Consider the following 15,052-nt stretch of genomic DNA (forward strand, 5'->3'; position numbering starts at 1 on the left):
GCAGCTCACTCTCTATCTATATAGGACTTTCTGCCAAAAACTTCTGTTCTAAGAAAAAAAGGTTAAAGGAACAATTAATTTTTTTTAATTTTTATTTATTTATTTTGGCTGTGCTGGGTCTTCATTTCTGTGCGAGGGCTTTCTCTAGATGCCGCGAGCGGGGGCCACTCTTCATCGCGGTGCGCGGGCCTCTCACTATCGGGGTCTCCCTTGTTGCGGAGCACAAGCTCCAGACGCGCACGCTCAGTAGTTGTGGCTCACGGGCCTAGTTGCTCCACAGCATGTGGGATCTTCCCAGGCCAGGGCTCGAACCCGTGTCCCCTGCATTGGCAGGCAGATTCTCAACCACTGCACCACCAGGGAAGCCCAGGAACAATTAATGTTTTGCCAGTAAGTGACCAGTTACTCACTTACTACTTATTCCTCTATGCTAACCCAGGTGCCTCCAACCTCCCTCCCTCTGAAAATGCCACTGGCTTACATCTCCTCAGGGTACAGGAATATAACTCAATCCAGTATAATTTTAAAATAGTTTTAAATTTAGAAGCTGTAAGAGAAGCACACAGAGCTCCCTTTACGCAAACTCACCAATTGTTAATATTGCCACGGCTGCTATGTCATTCTTCCCCCCTCCCTCTCTCCCCTCTTCTACACACACACACACACACACACACACAAACACACACACATTATTGTCTCTTGATCATCTGAAGGTAAGTTACAGACATGCGCCTTCAGCCCTAAACACTTCCGTGTATAACTCATAAAAACAATGATGTTCACTCACACAACCATGAGAATAACTGGCCCTTCTCAGAGGATCCAAATGCCAAGTGAAACCTGAAACTTGAAAGGAAACTGTACATGGAAATACTTCAAATGTCTGGACATCTTGTGCCTTTGTCTCATAAAATTTTCTTCTAAATTTAATATTTATTTGTATCAAATGATTTCAGATAAGAAGACTAAATTACCAAGGAAAGTAGCAAATGAGTGACACTTGTCTAACAGATTTTGGAGTAACAGCCAATGTGACTAACACATAAAAGAAAATAATTTCTCTGGGATAGGAGATATGGAGAAACTTCCAAACAAAAAGACCTGGGAAATACCAGTAGAGATGACTAACATACGCTATCATCGTTCTGTAGGTATTTATAAGCAAAGAAGAATCTCATCAGTTTCAGAAGGCACAGTTATAAGCCCAGCTGGAGGAAAGAACAGAGCCAGCATATATGAAATGCCCACATTAGGCCAGGTACATTGTATGCTACTTCATTTAACTTTCACAATAACTTTGAAAGGTGCTATTATCATTCCAGTTTTACAGATGAAAAACTTAAGGCTCAAGAGTTAAATGAGCTGTCCAAGACACAATAATAATCAGTGATGAATCTGGGATGCAAAAGTAGGTCTTCCGAATCCCAAGTCCATGTTTTCTTCCTCTCCCACACTGGTCAAAACAGTCTCGTCAAGTTTCTCCTAGACTTAAGAATCTATGAGTCATACATTAACAACTGTGCTCCTGGTAACAGAAACATTTCCCAATGTATTAATTTCCTCCATTCTAATTATTACCCAATAAAAGGTCACCACTTGGTGCTTATGCCAGTGTAAGTTTACTTATTCATTATATTTATAAAAACTCCAGACTGTCTTTTCTGAGAGGAAAAATAAGATGTTTAGCATGATATTTTAAGTAAAACATTTTTATACAAAAATCAGCTCTTCCTAAAAGACAACCAACAAATGTGAAATTCAACAATATATGATACACAGCAGAAGAATCCATGGGACTAACCTGAATGTAGAACATGATAATAAAAACAGAAACAAACCAGTAAATTAATTACAGAGCTAAGTTTCCAGCTAGGGATTCTGGTGGCTCTAACAGTAATGCTCAAATAACCTACAGAGCCATTGGAAACCCAAAGATGTAATTACAGCTCTGTACAAAAATAAATAAGTAAATTAATTAATTAAACAAAACCTTTCAACTTGTAGCTGCAATCCAATACGGCAATGCCTCACTATTCCAAAATCCCTTATTTAGAAACCTCAGCTATCCAGATCACAGTGGAGATTTAAGAAGCAGACAAAACCAGCCCCTTGACCAATCAAAAGAGATGTCATAAAGTAGAAGCATGAGAGTCTGAATTTCTGAGTTTCTGTTGTTGTTGTTACTTAAGTTCATTTTGAACTTCCACACTTACAAAAAGTTCCAAAAACAGTACAAAGAACTCCCGTGTACCCTTCACCCAGCCTCTCAAAATGATAACATCTTATTAAAACCACAGTTACAATTATCAAAACCAGGAAATTAACCATCAACACAAGATTTATGAAATAATCTAGAGCCAACCTTACACAAATTTCTTCCCAACTGCCCCCTTGATGTCCTTCTTCAGGTCCAGGATCACACACTGCAGTTGTCATGCCTCCTCCAACTGGGAACGGTTTGTCTCTCATGACCCTGACACCTGGAGAGTCCTGGGCAGTTATTCTGTAAAATGTCCCTCAATCTGGGTTTGTCTAATGCTTCCCCATGACTAAATTCACGTTATGCATTTTGACAGGCACCAAAGAAGCAATGTTGTGCCCTTCTAAGTACATCAATACCAGAAGGCACATCACTATGGAGAACAGTATGGAGGTTCCTTAAAAAACTAAAAATAGGATTGCCATATGATCCAGCAATCCCACTCCTGGGCATATATCCAGAAAAGACAAAAACTCTAATTTGAAAGATACACGCACACCAATGTTCACAGCAGCACTATTTAAAATAGCCAAGACATGGAAGCAACCTAAATGTCCATCGACAGATGAATGGATAAAGAAGACGTGGTACATATATACAATGGAATATTACTCAGCCATAAAAAAGAATGAAATAATGCCATTTGCAGCAACATGGATGGACCGAGAGATTATCATATTAAGTGAACTCAGAAAGAGAAAGACAAATATCATATATCACTTACATGTGGAATCTTAAAGAATGACACTAATGAATGTATTTACAAAATAGACTCACAGACACAGAAAACAAACTATGGTTACCAAAAGGGAAGGGAGGGGAGGGATAAATTGGGAATTTGGGATTAACGGATATACACTACTAGGTACAAAAATAGCTAAACAACAAGGTCCTACTGTATAGCACACAGAACTATACTCAAAATCTTGTGACAGCCTATAATGGAAAAGAATCACTTTGCTGTACACCTGAAATACTGTAAATCAACTATACTTCAATAAAAAAAATACCAGAAGGTACATGATGTTGTCCAAAATCTCACTGCTGATGATGGTAACTCTGGTCACTGGTTACAGTTGTATATACCAGGTCTCTCCACTGTAACATTACTAGTTTTCCCTCTGTACCCTTCTTGGGGCAGGGGCAGTGATATTGTAAGACCATGTAAGCACCCTTTCTCATCATACTTTCACCCACGAATTTTAGCATCCATTGATGAGTCTTGCCCACAACAATTACTGTTCCCCAAACTGTGATTGTCTAGTTACTGAGATGTTAACAGCCCAGGTGGATCAAGATGGGTAGATGTGCTTTTTAGGAAGATGATGTTTCAGAAGACAACAAATGATTTGATTACATATTTTGTAGTTTTATTTTATTTTATTTTAGGCCGTGCCATGCGGCTTGCAGAATCTTAGTTCCCTGACCAGGGATCGAAACCGGGCCCCCTGCGGTGGAAGTGTGGAGTCCCTAACCACTGGACCACCAGGTAATTCCCTGATTACATATTTTGGATAGAACTGTTTCTGTGAATAAGCTAGTCACCTCCTCCTTTTTACTCACCTGGTTTAGGAGCTTGTGCTCACTTCTCTTTGCAATAATAAATTACACTATAAAATTAAGTCAAATTAAAGTCCTAATCTTTAGAATGCCACAATATGAAGCAGAAATTTAGTAATTATTTTATATAAGTTAATGATCTTTGGGAATTTTTATCAATACTTCTGACCATGACAAAACTAAAATTGATATTGAGTCCAAAAATAAACCACAAAGTACTGTATATGTGTAAAACAAAACTATATCAGAACTATGAGTTATAAATCAATTACTGCTGTCAACTACCAAAATCAAACGTTATATCCAAATATCATCACCTCTTTTAACTTTAAAGATTTAAGTTTCTGAAACGTTCACAATTAGAAATATCTGGAATCTCTGTTTTAACAAGATCCCACTCCAACCCGTTCTATAACAGATGTGTTAACATCACAAAGAGTTTATTCTAATACAGCCATACTATATAAAGATATTGTTTCCTTTTCGGACTTAAGCTGGCAGTACCAGCAACCAAACAACAATCTGCGTGATGATCGTTATTTTTTCTTTGTCACCCCTCCCCCGATGTGCTTTTCCATATAAGGAATAAAGCTGACCTGAGTAAAAATTTAGACACTGACTAGACTCACAGAGGAGATTCAGCAATCTTTGCTGATCTAGCTAACTTGAAGAAGTACAAATATCACTAAAAGCCCTGGTCACTGTCTCCCCAACATTTAGAATACTACATTCAATTTTGAAGAATAAAATTTAAAAGCATCACTGATAAAGTAGACTATCTTGGAGAATAGCATTCCAGATATAGAGGGGTTTTAAAATGATACATGTAGCCTGGACCAGGGAAGACTAAAACAAGACATGATGCCATCTTTGGTAGGATCTACTAAAGAAAGTTAAAAGAAAAGGGATAGCTCTTTAATATAAGAATAGTTAGCACTGTGTTAAACAGCCAGCTCACCATTAGTGGAATTATCTGAAGAGAGAACAGGGAAGCATTTGATGAGGATGTTGTAGAAGGAATGAGAAGTTACACTGGATTACTTGTATAGCTCTTTATTTACAATGAGAAAGCAAACAGTAAGCATTCAACAAGTTATATTCAATATTTCTGTCAGGGACACGTGCAGACCACTGGAACATCAGAGGTAACCCAAGCTACAGTTCGAGCATTACCTCCCACATCACACCCCTAGAAGAGTCCTCCTCTCCAATGAGCTACTGTCCTTCCTGCATTCCACATGCCAACACTCAGATGATGCCATCCCTCTAACAACTCTGTTTGTTCAAGCCCTACTCATGTGGGGAAAAGCTCGGATCAAATTCTATCTCCCTCAAGAAGCCTTCCATAAGAACCCCACCCAAAAGTGAGTTCTCCTTCCCCCATTCCCCCTCTAAGTCAGAACTCTACTGCTCATGCATTACCCATCATTCTCACATTATATAAACTTTTTAATATAAATGGGTCATCTCCTCAACTAGACTACAAGCTTCTGAAGGACAGAGTGTGTCTTCTGGCATTTATCAGTGTCCAACACAAGGCTTTCTGATTCAGCTAATGCTGTTTAAGCTCTCTAGGTGACCTGGCCCCTCCCTCTATCTCAACCACATCTTGGACCATCTTCCTTTCACTCACTGGCCTTTTCTAATTGGCCCAGTGTACACAGTTTTCTAGTCTCGGGGCTCTCATTCATGATTTTCTTTCTGCCTTGAAATCTTGAGGCTAACTCCTACTCATTTGTCATTTCTCAGCTTAGGTATTATTTCTCTACATGTATCTTTCTTAAACATCCAATCTAAATTAAGTCATTTATGTTATTCTCAATCACAGTATTCCTGATAGAATAAAAACATTTCTACCACCATCTCTGCTCTCTAAAATCATCTCCAAAACAATAAAGCAAACAAGAAACAAATACAAATTGAATCTTCAATGAAACAAGGAGATAGCTATAAATGAAATATATGAAGACAGAAAATGCATCCACAGAATGCCAGAAAGGGTCAGAAATGAGTGGTGCTGAGTATCCCAGAAGATGCGGAGGAAGGGGGCCTAAAAAACAGTAAGAACATTCAGGTCACTACCTCTGATATATATCCTTGGAGAAACGTCTTTAAATCAAGACAAAAGACAATTCTCTCCAATTAAAATCTTCCACCCACACAAACTACAATTGGTTGAGAACAGAGGGACATCCGAAGAATACAGCCACTGAACCGCAACTGGCATATTTCACAATCAGAAAACGTTAGAAAGATGTTTAATAAATTCCATAATTTCAAGTTACCATATACTGAGATAGCATCATTCAAAGAATACACTATTAACTCAATCAATCATTTGCGAATCATCTGTCAAACACACAAGCAGAGTAAGTTTTAATTCACTGTCCACTTTCACTACAAGGAAGTTTAAATCTGACCAAAGAATTAAATCAATATTGATTCATTTGTGTGGTTTTTTTTAATAAAATAAATTTCACATGATAGGTTAACAGAGTAATACACATTCATTTTAAAAATTACATGTTAAAATAACTTCAAGGCATGCACAGAGATCAGGATAGATTATTGAAATACTCAGATTTGGACTATTCTAACTTGGAATACTGGAGATACAAACTTAGCATAGAGTTATTTTAATGGAATAATAACTGAGCACCAAGCACTACATTAAGTACTTTATATTCATCATAGTAATAACCCTATGAGATATCCTCATTTTACACCTGAGTCACTTAGCATTCTGAAATTAACACAGCTAGTGGAGGTGGAATTAAGATTCAAACTGGTGTGTGCCTGATCTGATCCAAAGCCTACATTCAAGCTGCTGGGGCCAAACACAAGGCACCCAGACAATCACTTCCCCATTTCAAGCTATGGCGAACATCACTAATGAATCACAACACTCCTGCTCTTCATTAAAAGAAACTTTATAATCTACGGCACCCTTGGAGGGAAGTGCTAAAAAGATCATTAAATATTAAAATAATGCTGGGACTTCCTTGGTGGTCCAGTGGGTAAGACTCCATGCTCCCAATGCAGGGGGCCCGGGTTCGATCACTGGTTGGGGAACTAGATCCCGCATGCATGCCACAACTAAGAAGTCCACATGCCGCAACTAAGAGTCCACATGCCGCAACTAAGAGTCCACATGCCGCAACTGAGACCCAGTGCAACATACATACATACTTACATAAATAAATAAATATTTTAAAAAATAAAAAATAGGGCTTCCCCAGTGGTGCAGTGGTTAAGAATCCGCCTGCCAATGCAGGGGACACCGGTTTGATGCCTGGTCTGGGAAGATCCCACATGCCACGGAGCAACTAAGCCCGTGTGCCACAACTACTGAGCCTGCGCTCTAGAGCCCATGAGCCACAACTACTGATACCGTGAACCACAACTACTGAAGCCCATATGCCTAGAGCCTGTGCTCCGCAACAAGAGAAGCCACCGCAATGAAGAGCCCATGCACCGCAATGAAGAGTAGCCCCCGCTCACTGCAACTAGAGAAAGCCCATGCGCAGCAACAAAGACCCAAACGCAGCCATAAATAAATAAATAATTTTTTTTAAAAAAGAAATATAAAATAATGCTAAATATGTCAGAGAATAAAGCAATTAGACATAAGATATTTGGAGATTACTTAGAAAATTTACAAAAATAAGTGTCACAAGATGAACAGAATATTTTCACTGTAAGCTTCCAAATCAAATTTGAAATTGTATTTTTAATCAATTTTAATTACACTATTAATATTAATCTCTTCTCCCAAAAACTAACTTGGATTTAACTGCTACATGTCACAGACCCAAATATTCTACCATTTTCTACTAAAAGTAAAACCTGAAATCTGAAAGGAAAAAAGACACCTATTCTTCACCATACATTATGGCAGCCTTTTTCTTCTTCTTCTTTTTTTTTTTTGTAAGCAGGGATTGTGTTTTACCTCATAACATTTCCCAAAAGAAAGGCGTTATGTCACCCAAAATAAACCATGCTTCCATCATTTCCATGTTTGTAAATGTTTATTTCAATAGGCAAAGGAATAACAGAGAAAGTAAAATAAACAAAAGCCTTGGTCATTTGTGGAATGAAGAAAAGAGTGAAGACATGGAAAGAGGAAAAGGATTAAGTTGAGGCCACTAGCAGGAAGTGGTAACATTTTACAGTCTAAGAAAAAAGCAGTAGAAATAGATATTTTGAGGAACCAAATATGCCTGCAACAGCAAAACCAGAAATCCCGGTATTAGAAAGGATTCCTTAAACTACAAGCATCTGCACAGTCACCCCGGTTTCTTTATACTTTGTGTGAACTGACTAGCCAATTGGTTAACTGAAGGTAAAATTGACCACCAATTGGCTGCTGAAGGAAGACTGGAAGAGGAGTTGAGTACTAAATAAACCACAGAGGACTGAGAGTTCAGTTAGACCTTGGCATTTTCTTAAAAGTTACCAATTCTGATGTCTTTAAAAAATCAATAGTTTTAAAGATATAAATAATCTAATATAGTCTAAATATCTGTTTATGTAGTTTTAACAATTTTATTGACATATAATTTATATACCATAAAATCATCCATTTTAAGTGAACAATTCAATGACTTTTAGGAAATGTATAGAATTGTGCACCCCCCGTCCCCCATGCAATCTAGTTTGAGAACATTTCCGTCACTCCAAAAAGTTCCCTCAAGCCTGACTGCACTCAATCCCAGGTCCTTCCCCCAGCCCCAAACAACCAGTGATCTGCTTTCTGTCCATCTTCTTTTGTGGACATTTCCTATAAATGGAATCATACAATATGTGGTCTTTTGCATCTGGTGTCTTTCACTGAGGCATGTTTTGAGGTTCATCCGTGCTGTAGCATGTTATCAGTTCTCTGTTCCTTTTTATTCCGGGTGAATAGTACTTTGTTTATCCACTCAGTAGCTGATAGGCATTTAGACTGTTTCCAGTTTGGGGCTATTATGAATAGTGCTGCTATGAACATTCAAGAACAAGCCTTTATGTAGACACTTATTTTTATTTCTATATATCTATGCAAGTATAGATACCTAAGAGAAGAACTGTTGGGTCATAGGGTTAGTGTATATCTACCTTTATGGGAAACAATCAAACTGTTTTCCTAAATGTGTGTACCGGGTTACATGTCCACCATCAACATGTGAGAGTCACAGGTGCTCTGTACCTTCACCATCACTTAGCACTGTCTGCCTTACATATATATATAGCCATTCAAGTGGACGTGAAGGTGGCATCTCGCTGAGATTTTAACTTGCATCTCCATAATGACCAATGAGGTTTGAGAGCCTTTTAAGATGTGCTTATATTTCATTTTAAAGAACAGAAAAATTCTCACAATCTAGTTTCTATCCCTATTTTTAAAGTATTATAAGGACTGACAAACTCCTGATCAAATCCACGCTTTTTCCTTATTTTCATTCATATTTATTTCTCTGTATCATTTCTAACTATTACTTCATTCATTGCTTTTACCTCTTTAACCACTTCTGAATTTCTTCATGTTTTTTTGTGTAGACATTCATTTTTATCTCCGTTGGACACCTAAGAGTAAAACTTTTGGGTCTTACGGTCAGCATAAATTTAACTTCACATTTACTACTTGTTTTATGATCTGGATGTGCAAAACTACCCATTTGAAATTCAGGTCAATCTTTTTAGGACCAAGCTCAGTATGTTAGATTTTATTTTAGTAAATTTTATTTAATTACCAATGCCCACACTGGATGATTCAACACATACACTTGAGTCATTATGCCAAAGTCATTCTTATTGCTTTACGTCTTGAGTTTCTAACTATTCCAGGCCTATAATCAGATGGCACCATGAACTTAACAGTTGAAATCCCCAAGAAGCTTGCAATATAGTCGATAAGATAACAAATCATTAGATACTGAAGACGTCTTCATGGCACGATGCTGTAGGGAAAACTACTCTACACTAGCAGTTAGAAACCCTTCACTCAGTTTCCCTTCTGCCTTCCTTTAGCTTTGTGATCCCAGGGGTCACTTAACCTCATCAAACCTCTCTGCTACTTCAGGAACCAGGCTACCACCTACATAATCTACTTCACACCACACAATATCCTATGTGGTAGGGAAAGAACGTGGCTTGGGAACTAGGCAGATGTGGGTTCAAATCTAGACTCGATACAGTTTGTGCACTTACCAGGTCCACACTATGCATTCCATGTATTACTGTCTTGAATCCTCAAAACAACACTAAAGGATAGATCCTGTTATCATCCTCATTTTACAAGTGAGGAAACTGAGGCTCAGAAGATTAAGCAACTTGCTCAAGTCGATGATTAAATATTGGATTGAGGATTCAAACCAAGGCAGAAGCAATACTCTGCTGAAGGGACACCATCAAAAACACGTAGGTCAGGGGCTTCCCTGGTGGCGCAGTGGTTGAGAGTCCGCCTGCCGATGCAGGGGACACGGGTTCGTGCCCCGGTCCGGGAAGATCCCACATGCCGCGGAGCGGCTGGGCCCGTGAGCCACGGCCGCTGAGCCTGCGCTCCGCAACGGGAGAGGCCACAACAGTGAGAGGCCCACGTACCGAAAAACAAACAAACAAACATGTAGGTCTTGTGAGATCATCAATACTGAGTTTTCTTTCCAGGAGCAAGCTGCTAAAGTAAATTCTGTGTAGTGGCTCACCTTTCTCTGTATTAGTTTTTCGTGCTTCTGTTTCTGTCTTTCTCTCTTTCATAAAGTCTTGTTTCCTGAATAGGCAAACAAACCTCAAGGAAATATGCTCTAATCCCCAAGTTGACCAAGTGGTACATGGGGAAGGGGGACGCAGGTAGAAAAGACTTGTCGAGCCTACCTAACAAACAAGCAAAATACATCAAGTTTTGTGCAACATGGAGTGGGGGAGGGGATGACACTTGACCTGGGAAATGGCTTAGAGCAGAACAAAAAAGGCACCTACATCCTTTGGTTATTTCATATCCCAAGATACAACCAACTAACCCTTAAGAAGCAGTATGGCTTCAGAACTTAGGACATTCTTCAACTAAACTAAAACGTTGTGAAGAAAGCAGCAGCAATCTTTTAAGGCATTAATTTGAAGGACAAAGCAAAAAGCACTGGAAGCTTTTGAATGCAAATTTAGACTCTTGGAAATATAAAAGTAAATGAAGATATGAACTCTTAAATTTAAAAAACAATCTGCATACAACATATAGGTAACAAATACTGCGTACAGGAGGTATGCTTGCAAATTAGTTTTGTACACTCACCTTCGTACATGAGTGTGCCTGCAATAACCAAACAGTATACCCAAATATTAACCAGTATTACCATTCCCCAGTAGTGGAAAAGAGACTTGCCTAAGAAACTTGCTTGTATAAAACTGCTGAAATTATTTTTAAAGCATTCCACAAGTCTAAGTCTGTATTTTTTCATATCTTTATTACAAGAGAAGCTATCTTTTGTTACTGTGTGTCAATTACCTAGTACACTTTAGTTCTAAGCTTCACAACAAGCCCTACTGGTAGGTCCTACACTCTCTATTTTACAGAGTAATAGGGAAAGAATAGCACAGAGAAGTTAATTAATTTGGTCAGTGGCAAAGCTGGGATTCAAACCTAAGTTTCTCATTCTAAAACTATGCTCTTTCTACTGTGCCATTCTGCCTCCTTCTCTCCATGGCAAGCGATGTGGAAGAACAAATTCAAGTCAACTTTGAATGTTTCAGGAAACTTGAGGAAGGATGCTTATTTAAAATGATCTGATTGGGGCGGGGGACGGGGGTTGTCTGTTGTTTTTTTCCTTGCCTTCAAACAAAGTAGGCAGCATATGAAAGTGGGCTCTAAATGAGGGAAACCTATGTAGATAAATATATACAGCGGGACTTCCCTGGTGGCGCAGTGGTTAAGAATCCACCTGCCAATGCAGGGGACACGGGTTCAAGCCCTGGTCCGGGAAGATCCCACACGCCGCGGAGCAACTAAGCCCGTGCGCCACAACTACTGAGCCTGTGCTCTAGAGCCCGCGAGCCACAACTACTGAGCCCTCGTGCCACAACTACTGAAGCCTGCGCACCTAGAGCCCGTGCTCCGCAACAAGAGAAGCCACCGCGATGAGAAGCCCGCACACCACAACGAAGGGTAGCCCCCACTCGCGGCAACTAGAGAAAGCTCGCGCGCAGCAACAAAGACCCAACACAGCCAAAAATAAAAAAATTAAAAAAAAAAAAAAATATATACATATATATATATACATACTCACACAGTGACACAGAGCTGAAGCTACGTGACCCTCAGGTGCTTAGGTTAAATCTTGTTTGGGGGAAGGCTGTCCTTTCTTCAGCTCTTGCCCAATCTACGCTAACTTCCCCAAAAAAAACCTGGTCTTAACTGAACCAAGAGTGCTAAGGAGAGAACATTTTACTCCTCATCCCTGTGTTTCCATGTGGAAGAACTCCAAAGAACACTCCTGAGGCCTCTAAGCCACTCACTCTGTCCTCCTGAGAGGAAGGGTGAACGATAGAGTCAGCAGCGTTCAGGAGAAGGAACCAGTACGTGGGCTCTGCACGTCCACACCACAGGGGAGGCCTGCAGTGGCCCGCTGGCCTGGCCAAGTCTGTAATGCACAGGGGAGGTATCAGGAGGCCCACTTGGCCAACAGTCCTAAAGCCCTTTTCTCCAAGAGCTCTCTCAGTACCAGAGGTGAAATGAGATGCAGGAAAACACAGTGGTAAGAGACTGGGCTCTGGAATCAAAGTGCCCGATTTTAAATCCCAGCTCCACCATTTACTGTGTGACTTGGGTAACTAACTTAACCTAACCTAACCTCACCTCTCCATGCTCCAGTTTCCCTTATCTGTAAAATGTACATAATAAGAGAATCTATGTCATAGGGTTGCTATGGAGATTAGAACAGGGCCTAACACATAATAAGTACCAGTTGTGTTTTATTTTTGATTTGTGTATTTCCTGTCTCTATCTTACTGATCCCCATGACTACTTCAGTTCAGAATTGGGGTGGCGGGGGGGAAGGGAGTATTGTGTATGGATTTCCTAAAATCTCAACAGAGAGAATCTCAAAAGTAAGAGAGAGCCTTTGGCTACGGAGGCAAGATGATGCAAATGTCTTATTCTACTCTTCGGTGAACTAGTCTGGAGAAAACTCCAGAATAAAGGCTGGTCCAGAGGAGATAAAGCACTAAGGTGCCCAGTTTAAGATCTCCACCAAAATTCATTTACGATAGTATGATTTTTTCCAGGGCAGAGGGCTGTCGAGACACGTCCCCCCAAGACGGTTCATTACTTTGCTGTATTATTTGGACCTACCACTCACTAATAATAAATGGTAAAGTTTGGTGGCTTTTTCTAATACCACCGCTCCCCTCTCCCTCTCTTTTATGGGTATCAACTGAATACCCCTTGACCTTCTTAAACTGTTTCCTATCTGAAACACCCCGTGCACCTTGGGACTTTATGAGCACAGTTACATCGTGCTTATCAGAAGGCATAAGAGAATTACAGCATTAAAGATGAAAACATAAGGTCCCCAGAATTCCTTGAACATGTTTCCTTATAACATGCACTACATTGTATCAACTGCTTACAGGTGCATTGGCAGCCGGCCCCCTCCACCCCAGCTCCTCCATCTGGGTATCTCAGCACCTAAATTTAGCCCTGTGCCCGCCAGATTGTAGGCATTCGATGAATGTTTACTGAAATGAGACACTAGGAGTTAGGTTAACCATGACTACATCCTGTTTAAAATCTCTCCTTCTAATCCTCTCCTCAGATCTCCAGATACCACTTTTCCTATGTATATTCTCTGTCAACATCTTGTCCTTCCTGTATTGTTACACATTAGACTCTAAACCACCAGTTTCCTTAAGAAACCATGATCTAAAAATGTAAAAGAGCCAGAAAATGTTAATTCTTCCTCCCTGAATTTCAGATAATAGTTATATAGGAACAGGTCTGGAGAGCAACCACAAGACAGAAGGCTCTGAGACAGAGATCTTTGGAGAAAATTAACAGAATGGTATCCTAAGAATTTGAAAGAGAAAAATTTAAGAATATGCTAAAGACAATTAAAAAGTAAACAAAATTGCAGGAAAAATAAAAAACTATTCAAGTGAGTCACGGTCTAAAATGTGGTACAATCTGATGTAATCGATGGAATTTGAGAAGAGAATTTATTTAAACTTTATGCTAGAAGACACTCCATCAAATAGCCTATGGGTTGTGATAATGAACCCAGAGAAGGACAAGCAAACCTAACACACCGTTTGGTCTAGCACTGACACAGAGGGATAGATAGATAACTGGATGGATGGATAGATAGATGGATGGATGGATGGATACATAATACATATAAAATAATGTCGACTTACGAATAAAGCAAGTGCGTTACAAAAGGGCATAGAAAGGGGGAAGGGCATGGTCTCATCTTGGTAAAGAAGGAGTGAAGAGACAATGTTTAAAGCTGATTTAATAAGAAATACAGGTTTCAATATGTTCTGTAAAAACACCACAGAAATGACCAAAGAAGAAATTACAAAAATATAAAAAGCAAGCAGTAGGAGAAGAGGTAAAAAGCTTGTACATCTAAGCTTAAATCTTCATCAGGGAGTCAATGAATATATGCCTAAGATTAATCTAGGTATGAACATAGCTGGAGTAATCTTCAAGATTTTTTTGATCATGTACCCCCCAAAAACCGCCTCATACGTTTTTAAGCTGTCATATAAAATTTTTCAAACATGAGTTTAGATAGCTGTAAAGAATATAATTCCTGAAATATTATATTTTAAAATAGAATTCCTTAAATATATTCATTAGAATCCAAGTACCATAAATTTTTGTAAATTTGGATACTCATATTTTATTGCTGATACAATCCACTATTTTTGTTTTAATGAAAAAACTCTCCTTCGGTAGTCAGTAATTTCATACCTTTACTTCTTTCCCATGAACTCACCCAGTGATGTGAGGTCATATGCCCAGCATCTAAACTGACTTGAGAATTTGAAGGCAAAGAAATTAAACAAAACAAAACAAAACACTCGGCCTCTAAATTCCATTCCACTTTCCCCAAAGTATTTTATCCTAATGTAAAGTCTTTTGTTAACCACTCTATCATTCTTTTCTGCAAAGATATCCATACAGATTAAAATTTTAAATTTCTCTGGTTACTCTTCTTCTGCATTGAGCTATCAATTATTAGCAGCACATGACTGATC

General features: G+C 39.1%; 1 protein-coding gene across 7 annotated transcripts in view; it reads right to left on the minus strand.

The window, feature by feature from the left end:
* Window positions 1–15,052, minus strand: part of KIF13B (kinesin family member 13B) — a 187,182-nt gene that overhangs the window by 125,808 nt on the left and 46,322 nt on the right. The gene's annotated exons all lie outside the window — the stretch shown is intronic.

Source organism: Aethalodelphis obliquidens, unplaced genomic scaffold (assembly GCF_003676395.1).
Source record: "Aethalodelphis obliquidens isolate GAN/ISIS:26980383/991018 unplaced genomic scaffold, ASM367639v1 scaffold61, whole genome shotgun sequence".
Lineage (NCBI taxonomy): Eukaryota > Metazoa > Chordata > Mammalia > Artiodactyla > Delphinidae > Aethalodelphis > Aethalodelphis obliquidens.